Consider the following 11789-nt stretch of genomic DNA (forward strand, 5'->3'; position numbering starts at 1 on the left):
ATAGAACTGAAACAAACATTTATTTTTAGCTCCATTCTGCTGCTGATACATACTTTAGGTTTCTGAATATTAAACTTGGTGCTGCCTTTCATAGTGTGTAACTTGAAGGCCCTGAGTACTTTCTCCCACACTGAAAACACTGGAATGATCAAATTATCTGAACATTACCTAATAATGATTCAGGACAGATAATTAGTTATTTTAAATGTTTCTAGCAGTCCTTCACAAACAGGAACAGTATGTCTATTCTCCACATCTGTCAGCTGCTGCTGGCTCTTCCTCCTCCTCTTCCTCACACACTGCTGAGTTTGTCCTGGTGGATCATCAGGGTGCAAAGCCTCACAGATGATGTGCAGCAGTGGGTCCCTCAGTCTGTCCTCACTCTGGACACTTGCAGTTGTCACACATGGAAATCAAATGTGTGATAAGCTGCAGGATTCAAACACAAGTGTAACTTATAAATACATGTTCATACTTTTATTCCACAATCAGAGAGAAAGAAACAGAGAGAGAGTGCAGGACAGACAGACAGGTGACAGTCTCAGGTGTATACACTGCTACAAAACAGCACAAGAGAAGGAGGATTTAGTGTTTGTGTTATTACAAGTGCTAAACAAGAAGAGTTCCCAGATGGTCCAGTGGACACATGTGTGACTCCTGTGATTAAAGCATCTTTCTTTCAGCTTAACGAGTGAACCGTCAGCTCGTTCAAACACACGTTAAAGTCCGTTTGGCTCGACACCACCGAACAGAGGCAGCAATATAACATAGCTAGCAATATAACATAGCTAACATTAACAGTGCAGTGAATCCTGCTTGTGCCGTGATATTCAGGACTGCAAACCGAGCAGCATCACTGACTTTCAGCTTGTTGTGTTTGTAGATATATGACTGACTTTAATTATCCATAAAATCATCACATTCTCTGTAAGATTAAGGTCAACTATTGTATTGTTATATTTTAAATGCTTTAAAACAAAGTAAACGTTGAAAGTACAAACATCGCTAATGGCAAATAACTTTGCCGACATGTGGCCAACAGTAATGTTTTAATGTTCCTCATTATTAAACATTTGCACATAAAAAGTGACATCATATTCAGTACTTACGCTTTAACAGTTTACTCTTGCCGCTACGCTTCTGCCGTCTGCAGCAAAATTATCCACAGTGACTGCCGCGCTATAAATTGTGGGATATGTTGGGCCACGAAGTCTACACCGCCACAGCCTTAAAATTCAGGGAAATGAAGGCCGAATTTGAGGGCCGCATTCGAGCAGCCTTTGAATTGGGACAGCCTTGGCGCGCCGCTGTGACGTAATCGGCCTTAAAATGCAGCCTTTAAGGCTGCAGACCCTGAATTGGGATACAGCCAACATGTTTTGTCCAAGTTGTGGAAAAAAGTTGGTAGAGCAGTCACCAAACTTCCGAACAGAACAACTTCCGGTTCAAAAGGCTACCGGATCCATCATCCAATCAGTGATGCCTGTTGCAGCATTGGTACCTACCTCTTCCGGTTTGGTTTTTGTTTTTGCGCTTTTCAATTTGTTTTTGCGCTTTTCAATTTGTTTTTGCGTTAAGTGATTTGTTTTTGCGCTTTTCAATTTGTTTTTGCGTTAAGTGAATTTGTTTTTGCGCTTTTCAATTTGTTTTTGCGCTTTTCAATTTGTTTTTGCGCTTTTCAATTTGTTGTGCGTTTTGTGATTTGTTTTTGTGGTTTGCACTTCAGGGCCACCGTACTAACCCTACATGCATATACACAATAAATGATACTCATGAAGACCAGACAGCATCTTAAGCATGAGATTCTGTTTGTCATCTTGTCCAAGTCACTAGTAAGATGAAAGTGATACATAGACTAGTGGACTTAATATTATAGTAGGACAGATGACTGCATCATAGAGGAAAACAGAATGCTGATGAGGGGTTTTAAATGAGTGAGCTGGTTGTGAGTTTCTGGTGTGTGAAGAAGTTTTACCATGGCACACATTTGGTTACATGAGAAGAAACTTATTATGTGATGAGACAACAGGGTTATCCTGTATGTTGTGTGTGGCTGATTGGATGAATGTTGGAGTCAAAGGAGTTTGCAAAGAAAAGCGTCTGGACTTCTTTAAGTTGCTTGAAGACGTTTCACCTCTCATCCGAGAAGCTTCTTCAGTTCTAAGGTCAAATGGCCGAGAGTCCCAGATTTAAACCCAGTGGGAGTATCCCCCCCAAGGAGGGACAAAGGACCCCCTGGTGATCCTCTAATCACATGCGCCAAGGTGTGAAAGCGAGTGTGGGACCTAATCAGCCAGGGTTTCGGGTGAGCCCATTGTGAAACCTGGCCCCACCTTGTCATGTGAATTCCTGAGGTCAGATGGCCCAGGATGTGAGTGGGCGTTAAGGCGTCTGGGGAGGGAACTCAAAACTGGATTATAGATGGCAGACAGTTGGTGTCGTAAACCACCGCCTCTGTTCAAAGATGGTCGCTCACAGTGGACATAGATGGCCTCTTTCACTCCTCTTTCAAACCATCTGTCCTCTCTGTCCAATATGTGAACATTGGCATCCTCGAAAGAGTGACCTTTATCCTTAAGATGCAGGTGGACTGCTGAGTCTTGTCCTGTGGAGGTGGCTCTTCTATGTTGTGCCATGCGCTTGTGAAGTGGCTGTTTGGTCTCTCCAATGTAGAGGTCTGGGCATTCCTCGCTGCACTGTACAGCATACACCACGTTGTTAAGTCTGTGTTTAGGAGTTTTGTTTTTCGGGTGAACCAGTTTCTGTCTGAGTGTGTTGCTGGGTCTGAAGTACACTGGGATGTCATGCTTGGAGAAAACTCTCCTGAGTTTCTCTGATACACCGCTACATAGGGGATGACAACGTTGTTGCGTCTGTCTTTCTTATCCTCCCTCGCTGGTGTCTGATCTTCTTTTCTGTGGCTCTTTGCTGACTTTATGAATGCCCAGTTAGGATAACCACATGTTTTCAGTGCTTCCTTTACATGTGTGTGTTCCTTCTTTTTCCCTCAGGCTTAGAGGAACATGTTCTGCCCGTGGTGTAGGGTCCTAATTACTCCAAGTTTGTGTTCCAGAGGGTGATGGGAGTCAAAGAGGAGGTACTGGTCTGTGTGTGTGGGCTTCCGGTAAACTTCAATGTTGAGGTTGCCATTCTCTTCAATGTGCACAGCGCAGTCCAGGAAAGGCAAACAGTTATCCTTTGTGTCTTCCCTGGTGAACTTGATGTTTTTATCCACAGCGTTAATGTGTGCAGTGAAGGATTCCACTTCTTGTGTCTTGATTTTGACCCAGGTGTCATCTACATATCTGTACCAGTGGCTGGGTACTCCTCCTTTGAAAGAGCCAAGAGCCTTTCTTTCCACTTCCTCCATGTAAAGGTTGGCTACAATAGGTGACACGGGGAGCCCATGGCACAGCCATGTTTTGTCTGTAGAAGCCTTCGTTGTATTTGAAGTATGTTGTGGTAAGGCAGAGGTCTAACAGTGTGCAGATCTGATCGGGTGTGAAGTTGGTCCTGTCTTCCAAGGAGCTGTCTTCTTGTAGTCGTTTTCTGACAGTCTCCACTGCTTCCGTGGTGGGTATGCAAGTGAAGAGAGAGACTACGTCAAAGGACACCATGGTTTCATCTGGATCCAGGGTAAGTTTCTGGACCTTGTCGGTGAAGTTGGTGGAGTTCTTGATGTGGTGTGGGGTGTTCCCCACGAGAGGTGCAAGGATGGTAGCAAGGTGTTTTGCAATGTTGTAAGTAGCTGAGTTTATGCTACTGACTATGGGTCTGAGTGGGACCCCTTCCTTGTGGATCTTAGGAAATCTTTGTGTGGTAATCCGTTGTGTTTAGGACCACGGTGCACCTTCCCTTATCTGCTGGTCCTAAACACAACGGATTACCACACAAAGATCACTACTCTCCTCAGTGACAACAACACCTACGAAGTTTTAAAACGAGACCCCACAAGCAGCTACAAAAAGAAAGTCATAGCTTGCCTTCAAGACCTTGAAAAGGACAAAATCATTGACCGCCTCACATATCACCGCCTTTATCCAGGGGATGCCATACCCTGCATTTATGGACTTCCTAAGATCCAACACAACGGATTACCACACAAAGATTTCCTAAGATCCACAAGGAAGGGGTCCCACTCAGACCCATAGTCAGTAGCATAAACTCAGCTACTTACAACATTGCAAAACACCTTGCTACCATCCTTGCACCTCTCGTGGGGAACACCCCACACCACATCAAGAACTCCACCAACTTCACCGACAAGGTCCAGAAACTTACCCTGGATCCAGATGAAACCATGGTGTCCTTTGACGTAGTCTCTCTCTTCACTTGCATACCCACCACGGAAGCAGTGGAGACTGTCAGAAAACGACTACAAGAAGACAGCTCCTTGGAAGACAGGACCAACTTCACACCCGATCAGATCTGCACACTGTTAGACCTCTGCCTTACCACAACATACTTCAAATACAACGAAGGCTTCTACAGACAAAAACATGGCTGTGCCATGGGCTCCCCGTGTCACCTATTGTAGCCAACCTTTACATGGAGGAAGTGGAAAGAAAGGCTCTTGGCTCTTTCAAAGGAGGAGTACCCAGCCACTGGTACAGATATGTAGATGACACCTGGGTCAAAATCAAGACACAAGAAGTGGAATCCTTCACTGCACACATTAACGCTGTGGATAAAAACATCAAGTTCACCAGGGAGAGACACAAGGATAACTGTTTGCCTTTCCTGGACTGCGCTGTGCACATTGAAGAGAATGGCAACCTCAACATTGAAGTTTACCGGAAGCCCACACACACAGACCAGTACCTCCTCTTTGACTCCCATCACCCTCTGGAACACAAACTTGGAGTAATTAGGACCCTACACCACCGGGCAGAACATGTTCCCTCTAAGCCTGAGGGAAAAAGAAGGAACACACACATGTAAAGGAAGCACTGAAAACATGTGGTTATCCTAACTGGGCATTCATAAAGTCAGCAAAGAGCCACAGAAAAGAAGATCAGACACCAGCGAGGGAGGATAAGAAAGACAGACGCAACAACGTTGTCATCCCCTATGTAGCCGGTGTATCAGAGAAACTCAGGAGAGTTTTCTCCAAGCACGACATCCCAGTGTACTTCAGACCCAGCAACACACTCAGACAGAAACTGGTTCACCCGAAAGACAAAACTCCTAAACACAGACTGAACAACGTGGTGTATGCTGTACAGTGCAGCGAGGAATGCCCAGACCTCTACATTGGAGAGACCAAACAGCCACTTCACAAGCGCATGGCACAACATAGAAGAGCCACCTCCACAGGACAAGACTCAGCAGTCCACCTGCATCTTAAGGATAAAGGTCACTCTTTCGAGGATGCCAATGTTCACATATTGGACAGAGAGGACAGATGGTTTGAAAGAGGAGTGAAAGAGGCCATCTATGTCCACTGTGAGCGACCATCTTTGAACAGAGGCGGTGGTTTACGACACCAACTGTCTGCCATCTATAATCCAGTTTTGAGTTCCCTCCCAGACGCCTTAACGCCCACTCACATCCTGGGCCATCTGACCTCAGGAATTCACATGACAAGGTGGGGCCAGGTTTCACAATGGGCTCACCCAAACCCTGGCTGATTAGGTCCCACACCCGCTTTCACACCTTGGCGCATGTGATTAGAGGATCACCAGGGGTCCTTTGTCCCTCCTTGGGGGATACTCCCACTGGGTTTAAATCTGGGACTCTCGCCATTTGACCTTAGAACTGAAGAAGCTTCTCGGATGAGAGGTGAAACGTCTTCAAGCAACTTAAAGAAGTCCAGACGCTTTTCTTTGCAAACTCCTTTGACTACGATGACCTGGATGACTGAGAATCTTCACAGACATGAATGTTGGAGATTAAACTGGCTGTTGATTTGTCTTTTGTTACTAAGTTGAGCCTGCCAAATGGGTTGTTATGATTTATCCCCCTGGCATGAAGAACACGTGTCATGACTTAAACAAGGCCTTTCTTTCCTTTGCTTTCCTTTCTTTTTATTTTGTTACTTTCATGGTGCACTGAAAGTTTCGGTTGATGATCTCTGTTTGAGCAGATATGCACGATTAGAACAGAAGCGTTATACGACTCGTCGTCGAGAAAACTGTTGCAAAGTGAGTTTCTCCAAAAATTAAAATGGGCTCGGGAGAAAGCCACTTATTTGGGACAATCAGAAAACAAGTCCCTGCCAAAAAGGATTCAGCGACGTAATCCGATTCTAAAGTTCTTCTTTTTCTTTGAAATGACGTCATTTTGCTGAGCGTGGAAACGAAATGCGACGATAGTTTCCACTATCAGCAAAGACTGAATGAATGAATGAGTGGAAAAATTGACTGACTGACAAAGCTGACAAGACTGACTGACTTAACACCATTGTGTGAAGTTAACCCCCACCTGACAAAGGTGTGGCTGTATCTCTGTGTGTGTCTTCTGCTGCAGGAACAGAAGGAGACCACAGGAGGAAACCTGGGTCACATGACTACGTGAACTCTGCAAATTTAACCTTTTTTAGTTTAAATTTTTCTGTGTCTGTGAATTCACCATGGGTGTGTTATTAACTACTTTGTGTTGCTCACAGAGATTACTGTGAGAAAGAGTGTATACAAATGCGCAGCGCTAACATTAACATTTCTTTTTACAGCAGATGGTTAATCATGTGAGTTGATCATGTGATTTATAGCAGGACACAACTTAATGATGTTTTTCTATCACAGGATTACTGAGATTTTGTGTGAAGAAAACTGTGGTTACAGGCTGTGTGTTGATGATGAAATTACACTGTGTTGTGGAGAAAATATGAATGTTACAAGGGAGAAGTGAATACAGTGTGACACTGTTTGAAACCAGTGTTACTTCTTTTTACAGCAGAGTGTTAGTTTTATGACCTTTTACAGCACCTCTGGAATCTGGATGGCCGGCACCTGACCACCAGGATGAACTGTGTGTTTGGCTAATGTTTGTTTTTCTTTAAGAGTGCTTGTAAAGGATTCAGCACAGACAGACAAGTGACAATTGAACAAATGTGCAGTGGTTACAGAATAGTTGAATATGGGGCTCATTAGCTGGCCACTATTGAGCTCACAGTGATAAAAATGAGTGGAGTGACATTGCTTAAGGAAAGTCACGATTAAATTGTGGAATAAATTGGGATGATTCATGATTTGGGACAAATTATGATAATAATAATAATAGTGATTTAATGATTGGAGAAAACCTGCACATGATATTTGTCTTTTATGCTGAATACTTTATTACTCTTATGATCTATAGTTGGTTGAAAATGTGAAGTTTGATTTAAAGACTTTGTCTTCCAGGATACAGGCTCTGGGTGGAGCTGGGAGTTAAATAAGCTAAACATTTAATTGCTGACTGATGTTTTTACACAGGGTTACAGGTTGGAGTATGGCTGCTCCAAGGGACAAACCCTGGAGAATGTTTTAGGGAGACTGTGCAACATTCTTGTACATGTCTCATTGGGGAGTTGGCACATGGCAGAAGCCATGTGGCGAGAGGAGTGTCATTTTAATTTGCAGATGTCGCGAGATGCCATGACGAGAAGGAGTGACTGAGGGGATCATCCACAAGATGGAAGCTGAGGCCAGGAGAGAGTCTTCAGGAGTATCGGAGATCACCTTCGGCACAGAGAGCTGTGCTACTGGGCTTCCAGGAGATCGTCATGAGGAGACTCTGCACTGCAAAATCTTAAATGAGATAAAAGAGTTTCGACGTTGACGTTGAGGAAGACAACTAAGGTGTACGATGTGCTGTGCCTTTAAAATCTTCAGCAGCGTCGGAACATGAGAACCTGAGGGAGCGTGCCAAGCTCCAAAAAGTGACAGCGCAGAGGAGGTCCAGCGATGGACTTGTGGTTCTGTGAACAGCACAAATGCCAGGTGACTGTGAAATAACTAACAGCACTTTTTCCACAAGTGAAGCCAGTAACTTCCTATCCTAAAAGATTAGCTCTAGTTGCTTGTGCTTTACCTCCATGCGTGAGACCAGTATGTGCAGCAGCGTAAGCTGTACAATGTTTCAGGATATAGTTTTTCACCTTTTTGACACTGTTAGTTCCACACGAGGTAGATGTCTACTACTGCAGACTAAAATTACATTTCTGTCACCTACAAGACACTTGTCTTTAATGTTGCTGTTACTCTCACAACCACATATTACCATAAAATGGTGCACAATTCTGAATCTGTCAAACCCTTTTGCCAACAAAAGAAGAGGGCACTTCTCATGAGTGTAGAGACCACGTAGAGAAGGAGTGTGAGCCGAGGGATGACTTAAGGGATGTGCCACTTGGTGAGGGAAAGGTTTGGTTTGTTGATGGTTTGAGTTTTACAACAGTAGAGGGACAGACTAAAACAGGTTTTACTGTAGTAGATAGTGAGAAAGTTATCTGTGCAGGACAACTAGCATGTTTCATATTTGCTTGAGCAGCAGAGATGCTAGCTTTAACGGAAGTGTGTAAAGCTGCAGAGAAATAAGATGTGACAATATACACTGATAGCCAATATGCATTTGCTACGTTACATTTCTTTGTGGTGCAGTGGGTGAGACGAGGTGTGACAGCCTCTACAGGGAAACCTGTAGAACATGCCAAACTCTTGCAAAATCTGCTGGAGGCAGAGTTTTTACCCAGTAGAATTGCCGTTTGTAAATGTGTAGCACACATGTGAGGGAAAGTTGCATTAGGGAATGCTTTTGCAGATAAGATTGCGAAAAAGGCAACTTTAGGAGAACATGGTGTTAACGTTTTAGCAGTGCAACGCCAGCAGACGTTGGCTATTATGCGGGATGCACTGGTAGACATGCAGGGCCACTCATCTACTGCAGGGAAACAGTTGTGATTTACAGTAGGAGCGAGCTTGCAGGATGGTGTTTGTTATCTCTGTGATAAACCAATACTGCCTTAGAATTTGTATAAGACTGCTGCTATTTTGCGCCATGGGCTTTGCCATGTCGCAACAGGAGGGAGATAATGAGTAGTTTATACTTTAAGATTAAATACCCTTAAAAAAAAATAATTTGCAGGTCATGTATGATATGTTGCAAGCACAATTCTCGGGGTAATTTGAGACCTAAGAGAGGGAAATTCCCCAGACCCGGTCACCCATTTTAAGTTATTCACATGGACTTTATAGAGCTGTCCAACTGTAATAACTATAAGTACCGTTTAGTGATAGTGTGTCCTTTTTCAAAGTGGGTAGAAATCGTCCCAACTAGGGAAGCAGATGCCATTTCGGTTGCCAAAGCAATATGTAAGAATATCATTTGGAACATGGGATTCCCGAGACCATTTATAGTGATAATGGTCCACATTTTGTAAACGAAGTGATTAGATTAATGGCACAACATCTAGGGATAACACTAAAAACATCATTGTTTATATCACCCACAAAGTGCAGGGTTGATAGAGAGAACTAATGGAATAGTAAAGTTAAGACTTAGGAAGAGACACGCAGGACATGGTTAAACTGTATAGAATTAGTTAGGAGGTATACGAATGTACATGAGGATTACTCCAACAGAGAATGGTCTGACTCGTTGAGATTATATATGTTAGAGTATTTAGAGTTCTAGTCTTCTGTAGTGATGATAGGAGAGCAGAAGAGAGAGCATATTAGCAGATTAGATGCTTAAAATGTGTAAAAATAAAGAAGGCTTGAGAACAAATGATCTGCCAGATGATTCTGTTTCTCCACAGGAGCAGAGTCTGAAGTCTGGAGATTGGATGTTGATAAGGCCATGGAGAGGAAGTCCTGGTCCAGTCCACAGTGGGAAGGTCCTTATCAGGTGCTGCTGACGACGACCACAGCAGTGAAGATTGCTGAAAGAAACACTTGGATACATCAAGCGCACTGCAAGAAGGTAACACACTTCTTGGCCGACTCTGGGTGATGGTGAAAAGTCCAGGGTACAAAGGGGGTAGTATATCTCTAGGACCTCTCGTCTCAATCCTGGTGAAGAAACCAACGGATCCTGAACCCAACTTAGAGTGGCTGGGAATGTGCTGTTCGCCTTCTTGTGCCTGTGGACCCAGAGTGGGATGACAGGAGCGCACTGGGACAGAGCAAATCACACCCAGTACCCGCATGGGGTTTTCAACAACTACCTGTGGCAGTTTGTGAACACAACCGCTCACATAAAGAACGAGACCAATGGTTATGCTTGTGATGCCACTGTCTACACATTCTTCTGGACTGTGGCCATATAGCATCACTGAGAGCGAGACAGTTTGTTTGGTTGCCTTAGCAACACATCCAGGAGTAAACGTACTTGGAACACTGCCAACTTTTCAACTTCTGAACCTGAATGGACGGTTGATTCACCAGTAGCTGGGACAGTGAACTGCTCTGGTACGACAGACCTGCTAGTCCGACTCCAAGTATCTGACTTGCTGCAGGACATTGAACAGCTAAATAAACTGGAAACAGGCCAGTTGCCTATGTGTATGAAGGGCAATGGATTAGTCCAAGTTGGAGATTTATCATGGAATTTATACAACATCACGTATTCTCTTTGTCCTCTGCAAGAAGGATGCAAACAGAGAAGCCTTTTGTCTACATTTACATCATGAACACTTCTCTAAGCTGGTTGAGGTTGTGAGCCAAGAAGATCAAAACACCTTGATCCAATTTCCTTTACAAAGCTTTTCCTGTGGTGACAACAGGACAGGAGAAGAGTTGTAAATGCGGATAATTTACCAGTTGACTCTAACCCCCACAGGATGCCTATAGTGAAAAGATCTGGGGGGGGGGTTGATAGGAGTCATAAAGAAGGGTGTTGACCAGGCTACAGCTTTGAAGTTAGCTGAGAGCCACATGGACAAACGATAAAGTCAACTGATGTGTTTGAATGTCTATGTCTGTATACAGTTGGATTGTAGTGACATATGATTTTTGAGAATGTTGATTCTTCTTGTTTGACTGTTACATTCAGTTGTTTACTTGCAGGGATACATAATGAATCGCACAACAGGAGTAGATGCACCACAAGGCTGGATAACTTGGTGAATGTCTGGTCCTTGGTGGCATCTTCTTTTGAAAATATTAATTCCTGTTTTTGGACTGTTGACACTGATTTGCTTACGTATAGGATGTAGTTTACTGTGTATGAGATCAATGAGAAGCAGGTTAACTGCTTACATGTATTAACTGTGAACTTTTGCATCGATAGAAGGTGAATGAAGAGGAGTTGTGTATGAATGAAATCTACACTGACACTGTCCAAACAAAGGGTGCATAAGTTGAAATTTAAGTATATACAATGACAAAAAGGGGGGAAATGTTAGGTCTAATTGTTGAATGTTGCCATTGTGTTTCTTAAATTTGTACAGTCTTAGTTCAAGCAGTATTATCAAAGCCATTCCTTTGATCCTGAGCACCTCTAACCACTTTGTGTTGGGGGAGGTTTTATTGTAGATACATCCTATCTGAAAGATCTGTTTCTTGTGTTGTAAGCTTCCTGCTTTTATGACCCTTTTGGTCAGCAGGAGGACACACACACACACACACACACACACACACACACACACACACACACACACACACACACACACACACACACACACACACACACACACACACACACACACACACACACACACACACACACACACACACTCCTACTTACATATAAAAGTTCACACATATACATACAATGCCTTAGAACCATGTGGGCGTTGCTTTGCTGTGTTTTGCGTGAACTGTCTCTCAATAAAAGGCAGCGAGAGGAGGCCATCGTCGGGGTCATTT

General features: G+C 43.7%; 1 long non-coding RNA gene across 1 annotated transcript; it reads left to right on the forward strand.

The window, feature by feature from the left end:
- Positions 1-7473: 7473 nt before the first annotated feature.
- On the forward strand, positions 7474-11163 carry LOC120443575. The gene is made up of 2 exons (XR_005615498.1): positions 7474-7922; positions 9067-11163. It is a non-coding gene; the product is annotated as an uncharacterized LOC120443575 (long non-coding RNA).
- Positions 11164-11789: the final 626 nt, after the last annotated feature.

This window comes from Oreochromis aureus, linkage group 14 (genome assembly GCF_013358895.1).
Source record: "Oreochromis aureus strain Israel breed Guangdong linkage group 14, ZZ_aureus, whole genome shotgun sequence".
NCBI lineage: Eukaryota > Metazoa > Chordata > Actinopteri > Cichliformes > Cichlidae > Oreochromis > Oreochromis aureus.